This window comes from Mixophyes fleayi, chromosome 11 (genome assembly GCF_038048845.1).
Source record: "Mixophyes fleayi isolate aMixFle1 chromosome 11, aMixFle1.hap1, whole genome shotgun sequence".
In the NCBI taxonomy this organism is placed as follows: Eukaryota; Metazoa; Chordata; class Amphibia; order Anura; family Limnodynastidae; genus Mixophyes; species Mixophyes fleayi.
The window spans coordinates 73,085,543-73,106,531 of NC_134412.1; positions in this window are offsets into that span (position 1 = coordinate 73,085,543).

Below are 20,989 nucleotides of genomic sequence, written 5' to 3' on the forward strand. Positions count from 1 at the left end.
GGGGCACTGTTGTACCGGGCCCGGGCTCATCAGGGGGCCCGGTACAACAGCTCAGCAAAGACTTACCTGGGGCCCGCCGCTGGTCTCCGCTATTCTGTCTTCAGCCTGGCTGTCACCGTGACAGCCAGGCACCAGGATCCGATCGCAGGGGTGGAGGAATCATTCCCCCTGCGATCATGTGATCTGTCACAGGCAGAGCATGTATGTGTTGCTTATGGGGGGGGGGGCGCTTATGGGGGGGGGGCCCGGGTGGCACGGGGGCCCGTACTGGGCCCAATTTTTTTCTGAAGGCGGCCCTGCTGTGCCGTATAAAATATAACAGACAATTAGAAAATAAATTAAAAATGAGCCATAAAGTAAGCTATATATTAATGTAAAACCCCATGTTAATATTAACCCCTTTCTCATAAAACTGACCATCTTACTAAAGTAATACTACTCTACAAAACTAATACTAATCAAAAAAAAATAAAAAATAAGTTAGGGTTATAGTTACTTACCCAATGCCTCACATCAGGAAACCGCAGAGGAGCACCCCTCATTTACTTTATTCATTTACATTTCTATATATCTGAAAAAGACTAGAGCACTAGGTGTAAAACATAAGTAAGAGTAATGCATTAGAGACACTCCCAAAGATCAGTTTGGTTGAGGCCAATGTTTATTAAAATTTGTGCAGATACTCACAAAAATGATTCATAGACTGTAGACAATGATTTCTAGTTAATTGTATGCACAGTTACTGTCACTGGGAGGTTCCTAGACGTTGGCGGATTATGTGATTGGAGCAAACAGGGTTTCTGGGTAACTGGAAACCCCCTCTAAGTCTGTCCCTGCTTTGAATGGTATAATTCAACTAGATTTGGTTCCATGCAGTGATGTTCGTGATGCTGTTTCAAGGCTGTTCCTCAGCATCATAAATGGCTAACCTGTGCTGTACAGCAGTGTAGCAATACTGGTTAGACTTCCTAGTCTAACGGTGGGCAACAGGTGGCCCATGGGCCCTCACCTGCAGCCCCCAACCCGATGCTCCTATATCACTTATCAGCTGGGTTCCTTGTCATGTGACCTCCAATGCACACTGCAGGGAGATCATGCACCACAGCTAATCAGAGGAGGGGGAGGAGTTAGTGCAGTACATACTGGAATATAAAGGGAGTTGTGCAGAGGTTTGTGGGGGACTTTTGTGACAAGTAGGGATCAGAGGGGCATATGGTGCAACTTTGGAGCGTTTAGAGTGATGTGGGGGCGCTGAAGTTGTTTTGAAATTAAGTGTAACGTGCGGCCCTGTTTAGTATATATGGTTGCCTTTCACTGGCCTAGCCTATTACCTAGGGCCCAGCAGATATGAGAGGGCTCAGCGCTCTCCTGCCACACCAATTGAATAAATGGGGCAGGGATTTCAGAATTAGGCTGCCATTATGTGGTCCAGGTTAATAATGTTGCATTTTTTTCTAAATGTTTTAGAAATAAAATAAGATACAATAAAACCATGAGTGAAAGAGGGTATATTGGCATTGATTGCTGTACTGTTCTGTGTGTGCTATACACACAGATAGTAAGAAATAGTTGAAAGTGAGAGACTTGTTTGCATCAATGTCTCTTGTTCCTGACTTTCTTGTCATTTGATCATTTGATCTGAGGCATCCGTCAGAAAGAAGGACAACGAAGTCCAGATTGTTCACTATCCAGACTATAATGGAAACAGCCAAGAACTGAGGGGGGCGGGGGGTTAATTACTGTATGGTGTAGCATGCAGGCAGAGTGATTAGCACTGCTGCCTCACAGCCATAGGTTCCATTTATACCCATGCCCTAAGTGTTGTTCTCCCTGTGTTCATGTAGGTTTCCTCCCATAGTCTAAAAACATACTGCTAAGGTTACTGACTTCTGATTAAATCATAGGCAAACCGAGGGGGGGTTTCCTAGTGCCTGGAAACCGCCCTCCAAGCCTGGGGCACTGTATGATTGAGGTGGCTGGACCCTGCCCCCTGCTTCACACTGCTCTGCTCGTAAAGAGAGAACTGTGTGCACCTAACAGTAGTGCACGCAGCATTGCCCATGTATATTATGGGGATAGGAAGAGTTGGAGAGCAGCCAAGCACTGTCTAATATTATAGCCACGCCCCCATGCATGCTGGTCACACCCACTGGCGCCATGGTGTGGAAACCCCCCTCTACAAATCCTGCGTTTGCCCCTGTAAATTAACCCTAGTGTGTGTTTTTGTGTGGCAGAGCATCTAACGCAAGGACTGATTGAACATTCCCTATAAAGTGCTTTGTAATATGTTGGTGCCATATAACTAAAGGATAATAATAATCTTGGTCCCCTGACTACTATGGAGACAGCCAGGAATGGGATTATTTGCATGGCTCTAGATCTGAGAGGGGGCTGATTATTGTACAGCTTAAAGAAAGACTAAGGAGCCTATTAAAAAAGAACCAAAACAGCATTTTGTTTTTGTATTTGAATCTATTTGCCCTTTACCACACCTAAAAGTACCAATCTCATTTTGTCTATTTTTATGCAAATCTTTAAACCCGTAGGTGTGTTCTGCATGACATAAAGCAAAAATAATAGAAAAGTGAGAATGAGCTGGGGTTCATGGTTATTTTGCAAAGTAATAAACATTATTGGACAAAAAAAATTATGTTGCTAAAACTATGAAATGAACCAGTAAAGAACCCTGTGAATGGAAATGATTTCTCTTGCTACATTGCCAATTGCTCCATTGACTTCCATGATAATAGTTGAACTAAAGAAAGTAATCCTGGCAAACCCATTACCAGCACTATCAACACATCAGTGCTTCTTAGATAGGTTGCAGATAGGCTAAGTACTGCTGAAGTATTGACTTGAATACAGTATTCAGGTGAAAACAATAACAGTGCTAAACTGTTAGCAAAGTTCTCTTAATGCAAAGTTCATTTTTAGACAAATAATGGAGATAGGGTTTTCCAAAACAGGAATTCTGATTGGCACCTTCTTATATAGCCTCCTAATTGTAATTTGTTTTACTGTGTCGTGGTCGTCTATAGAGATAAACAGATATAGCAACAGAAAGTACTGGCAATCTATTTAGGTGATGATTTAAATAAAATCACAGCAACCAATCACACATGTTAGTTCATTGTCTTTATTACTCTAAACAGATAAAAGCTAGTTACTGATTGGTTGCTGTGATTTAGTTTAATGTTAACAAATATATAAGGCCTCATTCAATCACAACCAGCATGCAAGTTGACAGCCTGGAACTTGAGCATTGGTGCGTCCTTTCTCAAATCTGAGTGGTTCTCAAGATATGTTTCCATTTGAATCTGGGTATAAGTACGCCCAGTCTAAACAGTACTTGTTGTATGTAGAACAGAGCGTAGGCTATGCACATGCATATGTGCAATATAAAGGCCCATGAGAACACATGAAAAAAAAGAACATTTATAAAATATATTACCAACTGATAATACTTGAATCATTAATAAAAATTTGTTGTTTTTTAAAAAAAAATAAAAAATATATATATTCTATAATATAAATGTCTAGTGGCGTGTGTTAGTCTGTCTGTCTGTGTGTGTGTGTGTGTGTGGAAAAAATAAAACCAAGCTGCAGCGCCACCTGCTGGGCGGAGTTATACACTGACCTACTAAATTCTTAGTGTGTGTGGAAAAAAACCCTCAGAAAGGGCTTAAATTTGGTATACTAAGATGTTTTTAATTTGTTAATTTAATTTGTTAATTGTTAAAAGTGTTTATAAAGATTTAAAAAAAATATATATATATTTCTTGAAGGAGAAGTGACAGTTGGGAGTGGTTGGTGGTTGCCGGGGGTGACAGTGGGGAGTGGTTGGTGGTTGCCGGGGGTGACAGTGGGGAGTGGTTGGTGGTTGCCGGGGGTGACAGAGCGAGATGAGTGTGATACTCAGGACCGCTGAGAGAGATCCCTGTGTCTGGATAGACATCTGGATAGATGTGGCAATGAAAATGAAGGATGAGGTGATGGAGAAGAATGATGAGGTGGTGAAATGTGGACAAAACCACGTTAAAAAAGGGCGCTTGCGTCGGGAAGTAACGCTCTTCCCCTGAGGAGGCCTGGGCTAGGGCCAAAATGCATGACAAGAACCTTTTTAACACCTTAAGTAGCTTGATTTGACTAGAATGCATGAGTATCATGCACGGGTTAACTTGTGTATATATATATATATATATATATATATATATATATATATATATTACATTAAATGCATAAATCAGGATGTTCTTAATGCGTACTGAACATACAATCCATCTTTTAGTTTCTTTCTTGCATACAAGTGTTTTGTGCTATCTACTAATGTACATATGAGAAACTAAGAATGGCTATCGGCTGCATCCGCTTCTGCGTTGGCACGTCTTTAGCACACCCTTTCTGTACATGGTCTGCGGTCATCCGCCCCATCATTCCCCCATTCCACCCTTGTAGGTGGTTGTGTCATTTGTGTTCAGACATGAATTGCCTGCATTTGCGCTCATTGGTGTAATGTCCGTTTCTGAGCGTGCGCAGAGCACTTTAACTCAAAATATGGCACGCAAAGGGACTTACGTCTGAAGATGGATCGGGCCCACAGTGTTCATTTCTTGCACATTGATAAGCATTTAGGGGGGTATTCAATTGTTGCTCCGGACCGCAAAAAAACGAGCGCGTTAAAACTATTACCGTTTATACGGTAAACTTGCACGTAAAAACCGTTAGTACGGTAGTTTACTCGCTGAATTTCATCTCGCAGAGAAATTCAGCGAGTAATTACCATATAAACGGTAATAGTTTTAACGCGCTCGTTTTTTGGCGGTCCGGAGCAACAATTTAATACCCCCCTTAAAATCTTAAAGCATTGTTATACAGAATATCTAATGTTTTCTATTGAATTATAAAAGAGCAAATATCAGACAGTCTTCAGGATAATCAATTGCAAAGTCAAAACATAGGTTACACGCTAAAAGGACTAAGGGGCGATCAGTCTATTTGGCACTTTTTGGGTTGGTTACATTCCAACATCAATACCAGTAATTTGTTTTGCGGTACTCACACAATTACGAATATACTTCGTTTGTTTTTTTATAAGACTTTGAATTATCAGAAAATACAATTAGTTTGCTTATACCCCTGACACTGCAAAACATATCTACCTAAAATGGGCAAAAGAAAAGTGTTTGTTTTTTATATACACTTTTTTCACCTCTGTTTGACCACATATCTCTTAGATGTATCATTAGTTCTTATTACTTATAAGTTTCAGATGACTCTTTCAGTTTATTACCTTCCTTCCTTAGGGCTAATGCCCCTATTTTTCCATCAGTATTGGAGGAGACACTCAAGGATGAGACTGATATATGAGAACAAGCAGTATCTGTGCACATGGAGTGTATGATCACAAACTGTATATGAACTACTGTGGATATGAACAAGGACATCCATCCCATGTTATTTGAGGAAGCCAATGTGCACAAGTTCTTTTTCTCATAGAGATCAATGATCCCATGTGTGCTGGTGTCTGACAGAAGACAGAAACCTGGAAATATTAAATAAATGCGCCCTCCTTCTTGGGCCCCGTCATTTGCGGATCCTCCCTCCCCCTTCCCCGCACTCTCTAGCTGTGCATTGAGCTTACTGAGTTACTGTGCTTACTGTTTACTGTACTGTGCTGTCTCCCATTGTATTGTAATTTGTTTGTCTCTGTACGGCGCTGCGGACGCCTTGTGGCGCCTTATAAATAAAAATTAATAATAATAATAATAATAATAATAAAATAGGACGGATGGACTAAAATCACATCTGGGCACTTAGCCTTAGTCTTTTCCTCCTCAACACTCAGATTTTCCAACCTTTATCTTCTCTTTACCTCCTTACCAGTCTGGTGGAATGCGTTAAGCAGGCCGGGGTAGAGGCACTACGTCTGCCTTCCCTTCTTGTCCACCAGCCAGCCCAATAAAAAAAATTACTTACTGCTGCACCCGGAGTCTGCATAGGCACCGGCACTGACGCTCTCCTCCCTGATCCCTGACTGTTGGGAGTGACGTCCTCACAACCCAACCCTGTCAATGAACAGCGGCGCAGAACACTAAAGGAAAGAGAAGAGGAAGAGAAGGATATAGAAGCAAAGAAGGTAATAGAAAGGTAAGTAAAGAATGGAAGGGGAGCAGTGTGATGAAAGGGTCAGTGTGCTGATGAAGGGGGCACAGTTTGAATTTGCCCTTAATCAAATCAGTTGTGTAATGCAAAATATCTGCCAACAATGGGCCTAATGCTGATTGGACGCAAAAAAACCTAAGCGTGAATTGCGTCCTGAAAAATTCTGTATTATGCACAGTATGCCAAGCTGCATGTTTCTTAAGCATATCATGCGGTAGAGAAGACAGTCATCATCATCAAGCTGAAGATGTTCTCTGTTATGTGAACGTGTCGTTTTGCTTAATAAATAATAAAGCATATTTTACATGTGAATTATTGTTTTTTTTTTCTATTACTAAACTTTTTTTTAACATATTTTATTATGTTTTAATTTAATATCTGGGCTTTCTGTTCCAATGAGTATGCCTGAACCAGCTAGCTGGGTCACCAATGTGTATATTCCGAGAGACTGGCCCAGCGGAGAGGTAAGTTAAATATTGGTGCTCCTTGATAGTATTGACTGTGCAGCTGATTATCACTCAGCTGCCTTGGCTGTACTTTATTAGTAAATTAGGGCGATAGAATGTTATCTAATCTCCTGTATGTTTTTTAGGATGATAGCAAATGTACAAGCAAGTAAACAAGCCTCAAGTTGAGCTATATATATTTACTGTTCTTTTCTATTCAGAAAAGAACAGTATACATAGCTAGGGTGTATTCAAGTGACTGCCTTTGGTAAGGAGTGCATAAATAAGGTATAACAAGATGTGTAAGGGTATGAATTGGCAAGGGGTAGGATAGGGATGGGGTAGAATAGAGGGAGAAGCGGGGCATGGAAGGAAATTGAGGCTGAGACCTCAAGCATGAGGCCGAGCTACAGAAGAACTAACGCTAAGGTACAGTAAGAAGTCTGTAAAGCCTTGGCACAGGTCTCTTTGAGAGGAACGAACCAATCACACCAGACTTGGGTGTATTTGTTAGGCTTTTTATTTAAATATGCAGAGATTTTCTCCATGGTTGTCAGATACCACATTCTGTTATGGAACTCTTTCAGGAACAGGGCTATGGAGGCTTCCATTGGCTAGCATTTAAGCATCTGGCTGCATTGAGGATTTCTGTGGAAAGTTTATCAGAATGTTTGTTTAACCTCTCCATCGGAGAACCAAGAAGGAACGATCAGGGGCAGTTTGAGATTGGGGCTTTAGTAGTATTTCTGCTAAGGCTGCTCCAAAACTGAGCAATCTTGTGGACAAAATATCCTATCTCACAGCAGCCCTTCCAGCATGGCCCAGAGTAATTTCCATAGATTCTCCTTAACCTACCGGGAACCAGGTACCATCTATTGTAGTCCTTGTAAGAGTTATCCTTCACTATGGATGAGATTGAGGATTTAGAGACTCTAGCATCCTTCTCTGCTGGGTGTCACACACAGGAGTCCAGCCATCACTTACCGCATCCGCTATCCAGCGTGCTCTCTCTGTTCCCCCTGTGCTCCCATCACAGGCTCTTGTGCCACTAACCCATTCTGTAAACAGGGTTCACATGGTTCTTTAAGAGTTCTGGTGGTCATGTGACTTCTGACAAGAGGTCCACCCTATTCATCAGCACAGTTATTTAAACCTGCTCTGTGCACAGTTCTGGACCAGAGTATTAGGCTTCATACCTGTACACCAGCATTGCTGTGCATGTTGTTGCTGCTTTTTGTGAATTCTGACCCAGACCATTCCTGACCTCTCTTCTGCCTGTCGTTTGGCACTGCTTTTGTCCCTGCTTGTTGCTGATCCGGCTTGTTCTGGTACTTCTTCACGTTTTTTGATTTGGCACTTTGCAGTCTGTCCGTGTACTAGTCCCATCTTCGTTGACCAGTCCCTTCTTTCTATCTAATACCAGTTTACTATGCCTGGAGGCAGGGAAGAGTGCAGCGAATTGGGAAACCTTCAGCAGCCAAACCCAAACCCAATGCTGAAAACCGGGGTTTGCTAGACTCTGCTCTTCTGTTACTGGCGGCGCTAATTCAGGTCGGGGAAAAGAGAATCCACTAAATCTGATAAAACTGTGACACTGGGGCACCATTTTGGTTTCCCAACTGGTCTCGTGTCCTGAAACAGCATTCTATATCGTACTTGCCAGCTGATTGCAGAGTCTAAATTATGCCCTTCCGGATGATATTGTGTATACAAAGAAACTCAAGTAGAGCTATGGACCTGGATACATCAGAATTGGGAAGGGAGTCAACAAAGTAACTTGGAAGTATGCAAATGTGGTGACTGTTAAATTATTTTTGCAAGGTAGCCAAAGAGGTACAATGGTCAGATTCCAGATTGTCCGAAATGGTCCTGATGCCTCTTTCAAACCACATTCAGAAACAGGGCCTGAGGTGAAATCCGTATTATTCCATAATGGTTTGATGGGTGAGGGATGAGAAGTTGTCCTAATGTAAGAAATTTAGAAAGTTTGCAAGACTATAGGAATGATACGTGCAGGTCTGAAAAATAAATATGAGCTGGTCACTGCAGTTTAGCAATCAGATTATGCCAGAAACTATCAACAGATGTCAGCAGAGCACTATGGTTGAAAGATGTTTGATGCAGGACAGACAGGTATTGCTTTTCCCAGAGAAGTGTTGTATTACTGCTGGTGAACACCTGGTGGCAGCAAAGTGCTGGTTGCTCACTGTATAGAATTTGGGTTAATGTCAGTAAAAAGCACGACCATTGATTCACAGATATACAAGATTTTTGAACAGCACGTTGTGATTTAAGATGAGAGATATCAGGGGACGGATGGCAAAATTATCTAGGGGGCAAGATTCGACTCAACAGCCTGTTAGGAATATTTTAAAGTGAAAAAAAATGCAGGTGGTCCAGGGACCCAGTCCAAGGTAGCCCACTATGGGACCGGCCCGGGGGGCAGATGCCCCCTGCCCCCCTGTCCAGCCTGCCCCTAAGAGCGATTGTCGTGCAAATCTATGGGGTCAGCATCAGGCAAGTCATTGAATCAAAGATTAATCCATCTTCTGCCTGAGCCAGACACACATGATTCACTTCTCTCTCAAGTGATGTGTAGTCAGATTTTATTATTATTATTACCATTTATTTATATAGCGCCACTAATTCCGCAGTGCTAGCCACAGAACTTACTCACATCAGTCCCTGCCCCATTGGGGCTTACAGTCTAAATTCCCTAACACACACACAGACAGACAGACACACATACTAGGGTCAACTTGTTAGCAGCCAATTAACCTACCAGTATGTTTTTGGAGTGTGGTAGGAAACCGGAGCACTCGGGGGAAACCCACGCAAACACAGGGAGAACATACAAACTCCTCACATAAGGCCATGGTCGGGAATTGAACTCATGACCCCAATGCTGTAAGGCAGAAGTGCTAACCACTTAGCCACCATGCCGCCCCTAGAGATAAAGTCTTGCTAAGGCGTGTAATGCAAAGTTGGAGTTCTGGGTTCCCCTAGTGGTTTAGAGTTGGTGGTTGTTATTAGGTTGAGTTAGAGGACAATACCTGGTGTAAGCTTTATTATGTAAGGCAGGTGATTATTTGTAGAGAGTTGTTCCATGTGGTGCAGTGTCCACTATGCAGTTGAGAGTTGACAGATTACTTCTCATCCCCTGTTACTGATAGCAGGCTCCGTTTATATGTTGCACTTACCAGAGGTGGTTGGTGCAGGTGTAGTGCTGCTGTTGTTGGTGCTGATGAGTACCCAGAGAGTGTCCACTAGGCTGACCCTCGGATCTCATGGACGGACGCCCAGGGAAGACATTGGGGATGCAGTAGTAGTTGAGGAGGCCAACTGGGATCAGAGACGGTGGCAGGTCACCTTCTGGAGAACCGGTATTTAGTAGTGAAAGAAGAGAGGGTGGCAGCAGACTGCAGGCATCTTTACAATTATCACCAGGCTCTGGCGTACTGGAGCAGAGAGGCTGGTGAATGGTGTATGGCCCCAAGCAGACCTGCAGAAGATTTGTTGGGAACAACTCCTCAGGGGCCACAGCAGTACCAAGTCTTTTCTGTCCTGATAATAATGATGCAGAATGTGCTGCCTGGAGTGAACTTGAGGCCACCTCTGGAAAGCCAGTCCGTTAGAGTGGAGGGGGGAGATCTAGTAACAGGAAGCTCTGCTTGGGTACCGTGATCCAAGAGAACAAAACTGGGGTAAAGCCGTGGGTAGGTGTTAACTGGTCCATCACCATAAAACCCTGGAGCCGATGAAACTCATTGCCCAACTGAACAGATGGCCAGTTTAATATCGAGAGGGGTCCTTATGTCCGTGGTCATGAGGTATTGGCACCCCTATGCTGCCAGGCTGCAGTGGCCGGGAGGTCTTTGTATTGCCTATCCAAGTAGGTCATGGGCTATGCTCAAACTGCTCCTGGTGTTCTATAGGCATAAGATAAACATTAAGAGGACTAAATAAAGGATGGGCAATCCCTGATGCAAATAGTTTCTTGTACACCATGTCTGATCACTCTGGCTGCCAAGCCATACCCCCCAATATTCTGTTTTTTAATAAATAGACCCTTGTATGTGTTAGTATACATTAGATGTAAATGTTTGTATGCATTTAGGACTGTATATACTTTACCACAAAACATTTACTACACTGTACACCACTGGAACACTTTCATTCACTTCATTCAAAAGCGACATCAACTAGAATTCTGAGCTGTAATATGAATTGTATTCCTAACCCTAACCCTAATCTCTAATCCTAAACCCTAACGCTAACCCAAAGGTAATTCTTACATGGATCCGTGCGTTGTCCCAGTTGCACTTGCAAGTGACGTAATTTGAAGGTGTCCGCTCTCTCCTTACTTTGGATTTCCAGTGTGTCTGTTTCCAGGTAAGTAGTTATTTTTTACAGTTCGCTTTCTTCACTATCGTATTAATTGTGTAGGTGTAAACACTGTCGGTGTTTACATCACCGTTAATACGATTACCACTGAAGAACAGACAGGGGCGGGCTGGGCCGGGGAGCAGGGGGCCGCTCAGTCCAACCGCTGTTAGGGCCGATCCCCCCCGATGCAATATTTCTACTCATTTACCTTCGGCCGCATCACATAACATGCGCACAGGCCGTGATGTGGCCGCCTGTACGCCCCCCTGGGATTCCACTTACCAGCCCGCGCCTGACAACAGATCCCTGATCCTTTCTTCTTCCACTGAGAGGTCTTCAGAAGCTGGGAACTGTCTTCACAATGTAACAACTAAATATGTCTTTATCGGTTGCTGTGACTTTTTGGCTAGTTTATTTAGCGAATCATAATCAAGTTACTCTTTTTTATTTTTTTTTACAGTTAATTGCTCTGAAAAGCTCCCTCTGCTAATACCTTTATAAGGGAAATTTGTCAAATAAAAACTGTGTTCTGTGTATAATTTCTTTTGTAGATTATCTTTTAGTTAGAGGTATACCAATAGTGATCTTACTAAGATGCTTGTAGTCCATTGGAGTCTGTTATTTTTCCCAATTATTGTGTTAATACATTGTAACATACTAGGCTGTGTTTTATTAGTGGGTACAGATGCTAAAAATTGTTTCAAAGTGATTCTCAAGTAGGTTCCTCGAACCAGTTGAAGGGTTGGAAAATTTACGATAAATTCTCAAACTCAGATAGGTCAAAAAAATTGTACATTTGAGAAAGGAGAACAGGAACTAGCTTGTTCGAGCTTAAATAGAATTTTTTACTGTCTCCATGCAAATGGAGAATTTAAAGTACATACTCCAAAAATGTTCGCTGTCCCAATAAAAAGTTAAAGTACCATAAAATATAGCCGGGAAAGATCAAAAGGCACCAAGACATCATTTCACAAATTATTTTAATGTCTTAATTGCAAGCTGTAAATGCAAATTCAAAATTCGAGTTTATAGTTTAGCAGTTGTAGAGGCAGAGTATTGTTTCTTATAACATGTACACTACTCTACTTGTAAGAAGCCGTCTTTACCATTTATTCTTAATTTCTGAACTTGAAAGCGTAATATTTATTAAAGAAGAGTATTTAGCGGACCTGTCATGCTCTCTGGGCTGTTTTGTTTTATAGTAATATATTATATGTTTATTATTAATCTTCAGTGCTGTTTGCTGCAGCTTTTTTGTTCTATGTGTTGCAAATTCAGCTGCTGGGGATTATTTGGATATATATTATTTAAGCTATTGTCTTCACTTATCAGCCAATTTGATTTCAAAATATCTTGTTTTAATTCTTTTGGTTGGATCTGCTTCTCTGGTGGATAGCGAAATTGAACAGATGAAATTGTTTAATGGACGGGCCCACCTAATGGATTACAATGTTAAAATGTATCCTAAAACATTAGTTCATATAAGTTCCTTATATGTTTACAAATCTCAATGAGACTTTTATTTGTAGTTCATTTATATAAAGTTTGTTACATTTTAGTCTTATTGGCCAGAACATGCTAAATTAAAGTGGTTTATCCTCTTCTATGTTGAGGTTTTGTAAACTTTGTTGGGATTTTTTCTCTTTCATGTATCTTTGGGTAAGTTTAAGGAATGAGTGTTGCATGGTAAGCCTTTTAGTATTTTATTATGTTTTCTCCCATCTACTCACAGTTAAGGTCCAGGACCCAGGAATGAGATGCTGCCTGGTAAATCCCTAGTCTGAGTCCCATGAAAGAGGGGGGTCCAGGGCAGGTACCCCCGCGACCCCCTTAATCTGGCTCTGTATATGACCAATGTAGGTGGCTAAAAACATTGATCTTGCTGCTTGGAGCTTTTAGTGAAATGTATTTTGCACTTGTGATTTGGGGAGCACATACAGGCTCATTATGACAAGTTTTGTGTCCACAATATGATTACTGTTGGTACAAAGAGATCAAAATGTTTATTCTTAAATTGACACTTCTGTCTGATTTATGGTATTTTGGTTACAACAGTCCTATTTTCTATGATGTGGTCAAAAAGTCCCTAACTGAGGTCTTGTCTCATGTATTTACAATGTCTTTATTAGTTTTTTCACTTTGGCCCTTGTCAAAGTCACTCAGATCCTTACGCTTGCCCATTTTTCCAACTTACTGCTTTAAGGCTAGGGGACATCTTTATTATACGTATCACAGTTGTGTGTTTTTATGCTTTTTTGATTACATTTCACATAGAAATGCACTTTTTGGACAGAAATGCAACTGGAATGTGCAGTCCGTGTCCCATTAAAAGTAGTGCCCTCACCGTTGGTAAAACTTTCCCCGTCTCCACTCATTGTCCTTCTCCAACTATTCCCCGATCGGGTACCGCAACATCATCTAATATATAAATGCTTAGTGGCGTCTGTGTATGTGTGGAAAAAAAACCCCAAGTTGCAGCGTCACCTGCTGGGCGGAGTTATACACTGACCAACTAAATTCTTAGTGTGTGGGGGAAAAAAAATTCAAAAAGGGCTGAAATTTGGTAGGGCTCAAACTCATTTTCGTGAGGTAATTTTAGCTCATGAACACACATGTATAGAGGCGTGCGTTAGTGTGTGTGTGTGTGTGGAAAAAACTATTTTCTCAGAAAGGGCTCATCCAATTGACCTGAAATTTGGTATACTGACATTATTTGACAAAAAAATTAGAATAGTCAAGTCAGTTAACTTACATCATCCCCCCTTCCCCCCCGTGGGAGGGGTAGTAAAGGCTAAATTTACGAGTTGAGGGGTCAAACTCATTTTCATGAGGTAATTTTACCTCATGAACACACATTAAAAAGGCCGCTTGCGTCGGGAAGTAACGCTCTTCCCCTGAGGAGGCCTGGGCTAGGCCCAAATGCATGACAAGAACCTTTTTAAGACCTTAAGTAGCTTGATTTGACTAGAATGCATGAGTATCATGCACGGGTTAACTTGTAGATATATATGGGGTCATATCATGATTGCTGCTAGGGTGGCCATTACTCAGCAGTGGAAACAATCCTCCCCTCCCTCCATCAACAAAATTGTAGCTAAAATTCATTTCAGATACGAGATGGAGACAAACGAAATCCCTTATTCCATGGCCCTGTCCTCATTCATAGCTAAGTGGATGTCCTGGCATGAGTTTGCTACAGAGGGGGAGGAGGTTGGGATGCTTGGCCCTCCAGCTAGGTTCATCACTGCATTCCTGAATCCTCAAGTACAGTCTTCCCAAGCTGTGCCATAGGACACGCAACAGTTTGGCCCTAGAATATGTAACGTATTTCTCTGCCGAATGTTTGACTGATTTATTAATCTTTATCTGTTAATGCCACTTACAATTCTGATTGTATTCAGCTTGTGTTGTGTCTGCTCCCCACTATGTACCCCTTCCCATTCTCTTCCTTTGTTCTGTATGCCTTCCCCCTACCATTTAAATACTCCAATAAAAATAATTTTGATTTAAAAAAAAAAAAAAGCAGTGCCCTCACTGAAAGCAGGAAACATCCCTTTAATTGCACATTCTCTATGACTTTATATAATTTAAATGTTATCCCACAAAAAGTAATATAATTTTTGCATTTTGGTACAAAAGTAGACTCACTGATGCACCTAAACTGTTTTCATGAAAGAATCCCCCAATCTGCGGATGCTGGGAACAGCTCAATCAGCAAAGAGGAGGGACACCCTTACCCGAGTGAGTATACCTGTCAGAAGGCACTGCATTGAGGGGGGGCATTGGACTGAAAGTGGAGCAAAAATAGAAGAGCATCTAACAGAATTAGTGGACTTTGCTCCTTTTTCAGATGAGATATATATCTATACAGAAATGTCACAATTTACTCAATTCATTGGTTAATTAATCCTGGATAATAATAAACCCCTAAATATCTCCCTTGAAAGGTTTTTGTACCCTGTTGGAAGAAAATATGGACTCCAAACAAAAACGAAAAGGTGGAGCTGAAAAAAGTCAGGGAGAAGAAAAAGTAGAATCTTGAAGCTGATGCCGAAAAGTGTGTTAAAATAACTGATATGTTCAGTCGTCACCAACCAGGTCACAATATTCCTGGGAAAACATCCACTGAGGAAAATGTTTCAGAAATGCAAATTGATCAAGAAAGTGAAACACAGTTATGTATTCCAGATTCAACAAGCACCAGTCAACAGAAGGAACAGACAGTTATATCTGTGTGTGAGCACCAAATTCAAGCACTAACATATGATCTAGTACCCGGACAAGATGCCAGCGTTGTCATGAAGGAATCCTTGCCAGAACAGGAGGGTGAAAAAAGGCAAGATTTAAATGAAACCAGTATCTCTCCATGTACACAACGTTTAAAGCAGGCCTGTCCAACCTGCGGCCCTCCAGATGTTGTGAAACTACAAGTCCCAGCATGCCCTTCCAGCTATCAACAGGTAGTTACTGGCAAAGCATGCTGGGGCTTGTAGTTTTACAACACCTGGAGGGCCGCAGGTTGGACAGGCCTGGTTTAGAGTCACAGTCTCCATTCAGTTACTTTGTTTGGCCTAAAACAAGTCAACTAGCCTTATTTTTTTAATTATCACCCAAAACAAAACATCAGTGATCATGTCATAAACAAAGCTGTCCTTCACAAAGGTGGATCAAACCGCAAGTGGCTAACCTACTGTGAAGAACAAAACGCTGTATTTTGCTCTGTCTGTCTTGCATTTTCAAAGACTTCTGTAACAAATCCAAGTCTGCTGAAGTCATCATCATCGCCATTTATTTATATAGCACCACTGATTCCGTAGCACTGAACAGAGAACTCACTCACATCAGTCCCTGTCCCATTGGAGCTTACAGTCTAAATTCCCTAACACACACACACACACACACACACACACAGCGAGAGAGACAGAAACTAGGTTCAATTTTTTATTGCATGCAATTAACCTACTAGTATGTTTTTGGAGTTTGGGAGGAAACCGGAGCACCCAGAGGAAACCCACACAAACACAGGGAGAACATACAAACTCCACACAGATAAGGCCATGGTCAGGAATTGAACTCATGACCCCAGCACTGTGAGGAAGAAGTGCTAACCACTAGGCCACTGTGCTGCCCAAAGTAATATGTGATGTTATTACAGCATATAACATACAAGTACACAATGTGATCATTGACACTGAGAGCATAAATCGTAGTTTTCTCGCCAGTGGATCACTGTACGCCGAAAATGCTTGCCTGGACCCTAGGAACTTTTCCATCATAAGAGAACAAGGACTTCAGATCCCAGCAATGAAAGATTTAAGTAAAGTCTTCATCAAATTTGATGAATATGCCACAGCTGAAAATTTGCGCTGTGAATTAACTAATCTAGCTTTGCCCTGGGAAAAATTAAAGACATCAGCGCTAGAATAATATACTGTTAGAGTGGCAAGAGAAATGTCTGCAGAAGACCAGAGTAGAGAAGGTGGTGATATAGAAATGGAGCTGGTGAATAAGCCATGTGCGACATGTAAGAACTGTGCCAATTGTTGCTATCAAATTCTACGGCGATACAATTTATTAACGGATGACTATAATGTGATCGGCCTGGCCTACAAATTCATACTGACTCTATCATTCACACAAGTTGCTTGTGAGAGAAGCTTCTCCACCTTGAGGTTTATCAAGAATCGACTAAGCAATACTGTATCCCAGGATCATTTGGATCCTTTCATACTGATGACTACAGAAAAAGACATTCTCATGAGTCTTGATGTGGATGGCATAATCGACAGGGTTGCAGAAAAGAGTGAAATTCTGCAAAGTCAACTCATTCCTTAAAAGCTCGCCATGCACAGAGTTTTTACAGGGATAGATTTTCTATGGGGGGAAATCACAAGGTAAAAAATAAGCTTAAGTGATATATAAAGGATACAACATTTATATCACTCCTGATAACTAGTATACGTAAGGTGCGTTCGCTTAGCCGATTGTAGCGGATGTCTGATGGTAGAAAGTGGATTAGTATAACACCAAACACGATACATTTCCTTTATCCTGAACCTTAGATGTCAATAAAGTGGTTTTAACATTATTATATGAAAGTATTAAATCTATTACATTTGATTATAAAAGACAACGTGCTGGAACTTTATTAAGGTGAGCGATTTACAAATGAATGTGTGAGTGTAAATGTATGTAGAAGTGTTTGCTAGTGTTATTACGTAATACGCCCTTCCACGGCGTAGCGTGCTATTCGCAGATTTTAGATAAAGCCAATTAAGTTGACGTTTATGAATTTGAAACGACTTCATCCAATTATTTGACTTTCACAGTATCATGCGGTAGAGACGAGTCATCATCCAGTTGATGATGATGATGACTGCCATTTGAATGGGTTTTTTTTGTCTGTACATAAGTACACAGTAAAAATGTGTCCGTCCGCCCGGGGAAAACCAGCCCCGTTCTAATGAGTGGGCTTATCTTATTCTTCCATAGTACCACACCAGGTTAGTGGCTCCTCCCACTACACAGGCATGACTGACTCACAACAAAGTAGTTTACAAAGTCTCCTACATTGTACAAGGTGTTTGGAAAGTCAATGTGCACTTCTGTATATTTATTAACACACATTTCTATATACAATATATAATACATGATGTAAACACGAATGATAATCAATAAACAATGTTGAAAATGACCACCATTAACATCAAGACAGGCTTAGATCCTTTTTATTTTGTTTCTAAACACCTCTATCAGTTGCTCGCTATTTTGTGGGCAGTTCCAAGACCAATATCATGCTGCTGAGCTAACTTTCGTAATGATTTTGATGGACTCTGCAGCATACCGTCAGAAATATTCAACAGTTTTTCCTCCGCTAGCATTGTTGGCCTTCCACAGCGTTTGGCATCAACCACAGATCCTATTTTGTGAAACTTATGGATAATGTTACGAACTGCATTGCGATGTATCGCTATCGCACCACATCTGTGTATCTATCCCCTTTTCGGAATACGTGTTCGATTAGCCATACATGTTCTTCAGTTAAAACCATATTGGGATCAAAATCTGAAACAAAATATGGGGTCTTTTTATAAAAAAAAAAAAAAAAGTGATGCAGTGAAGAAGTTGCCCATGGCAACCAATCAGCTGCTCCGTATAATTTTATAATATGCATATTAGAAATGTTACCTCAATGCTGATTGGTTGCCATGGGTGACTTCTCCACTGCTTTATAAAAAGTGCAGTGACTTTCTGAACACCCGGTAAATGGTTGCATATTTACATTACTACCCCCCCCCCCCCCTCCCCCTTAACATTAATACCATCGCCATGGCGAATGACGTCAAGTGGAGCCAGCCTCTTGCTTAATCGTGATTGGGTGAAGTCGCTTTGAAGAGGCGTCGTCATCACTGATGGTCGGGAAGGAGCCCTTCGGAATCCTCACATGGGGTAGTCAGCATCACATCGACATGCTGACTACCACCGGTAAATTGTTGGTTTATTATAACTAACAAATAACTGTGGCACAGTGAAAGGATAAGCACATAAAGGCAGCTTCCATGTTCCTCAATTATAAGAAACCACTTCCTTACTACACAGTATGAAGTAGCTTTGGCCTACACAGCAAATATATTGCTAAATGCTTATAAAGTCTTTGTATAGCCTATTAAGAAAAGGGGGTAAACCCAGTAATACATTGATTACAATTAAAATCCTGTAAAACATTTTTTTTTTTTTACTGTAACTCCTTCACACATCCTGATCTGTAGCTCAGAAATAAATCTTACCTTGTAAAATCTCTTCACTGCCCCCTCAGTCATTGCAACTTAAGCCCTGCTCATCATATGTACACATGGAATATTCCAATGCAAAATGTAAGTGTTTACCACAATGACAAATGTTTTCTCTCTGGTTTTCCATTCCTAGTGATCTTTTCACTGACTAATTCTAACTCCAGGCAGTGAATGGTAACACCGTGAATTTCTAGGCAAGACTTGGACCCACTATTACCCCCTTTGTTTGTCAATCCTCCCCACCACATAACAGGTTAATCAGAGCCCCTCATTGTCAACAAAGAGCCTGTGTTACCCAATGGATGATCTGGCTCCACTCAGGTGATGACAGTTTTACCTAGGTTTATGGGTGGCTTTGGGGGGGGGGGGGGGCACATGTGACAAAAAGAAACCATCTGTACACAGGAGACTAGCAGTTATATAATGTAATCCAGGGCATTTGTTAGCGCTAGGAGGCCTGCCCATATAATAACTGCCCTCAAGGCTCCATAACTGCAACTGTGCAAAATATATTTGGGCCCTGATGCAGTACAAATTTAATCATACAAATGCACGTGAGATTAGGAACTTTTGCCTGTTTTCCCCCTTAAAATAAAGATTTGTTCCAAAATGCTATTTTTTTTTAATTAAAGAGTATGAAATAAGTGTTTTAACATATAACTATGCTTTAGTTTAGTGCATTAGTCTCATTGCAAATAACTGTTCATACGAGATACATTTTCATACCTGCCAAGCAAGCATTACCAATTGCAAAGTCAGGACACTAAGCCGTACCACCCAGTTCAATATGTCAAAGCCCCTTCAGGACTGTTGGAAGTGGGCTCTATTTGTGCCATTCCCAGGTACATTACACCCTTTTCAGTCACCATAAATCTGCACTGTTGGCAAGTGTTCCTTATTCAGGCCTTTAACAGTTTACACTAGTAACCAAGTCTTCTACAATTAAAAAAAACTAAAAAAAAACCAAACTGTTGGTGTATGGGTAGATTGGGAGCAGCAGAAACCAGATATTGCACCAGTTATAGCTGTTGGGAGTCAGTGTAATTCTTTAAACATTTTCTAGTGCCCTGTGAAAAAAAAAAAAAAAAAACATCTGGTAGTTTTAATAGCCAGTCCTGGATAAAATCAGTCTTCAAATGCTGAGTGTTTGACACCAAGCCATGTACTCTGCAAGTTAAAACAGTGGCAGCCTTGTGTGGGGCTATAGCTAAAACACATCACCCCATTTATATTCTAGCTACTTTTCATTTAACTGCTGATTGGATGTGTATACATGTACCTAGTACATTTAAACTTGACAGATGGACATTCTGACTCCTGCAATATAGTTTTCACTGACACATGGGCCCAGGAACAATTTTAGCCTAAGCTGGGTATACAATTACAGCCTATATGTCCACACAAAAACACCAGTGCTAACAGCTTTCCTGCCTACAGCTAAATTGTGGGTGCCCCAATGCCAGGGAGTCACCACCCAAGTCACGCATTGCAGTTGGATCATTGACCCTGGTGTTTGCATATGTTCTTGCATGCACATTAGCAGTCATGGAGCACAGTACAGTGCCTATTATACTCCTAATTTTCTGCTGCTTCAGGCTTACACACCACTCATGCAAGCACAGGCTGCAGGAGCATTGCCCATTAACCACCATTTGTGTCCAATTTAGAAAGTGATGGATACCATCAAACTCATTGCTTGATTTAGCACCTAATTTAGTTTGATAACCTCCATTACTCTAAGTGTGTGGCCAGTATTCATACAATATAATTATATATATATATATATATAATACAAGTTAACCCGTGCATGATACTCATGCATTCTAGTCAAATCAAGCTACTTAAGGTCTTAAAAAGGTTCTTGTCATGCATTTGGACCTAGCCCAGGCCTCCTCAGGGGAAGAGCGTTACTTCCCGACGCAAGCAGCCTTTTTAATGTGTGTTCATGAGGTAAAATTACCTCACGAAAATGAGTTTGACCCCTCAACTCGTAAATTTAGCCTTTACTACCCCTCCCACAGGGGGAAGGGGGGATGATGTAAGTTAACTGACTTGACTATTATAATTTTTTTGTCAAACAACGTCAGTATACCAAATTTCAGGTCAATTGGATGAGCCCTTTCTGAGAAAAGAGTTTTTTCCACACACACTAACGCACGCCTCTACACGTGTGTTCATGAGGTAAAATTACCTCACGAAAAT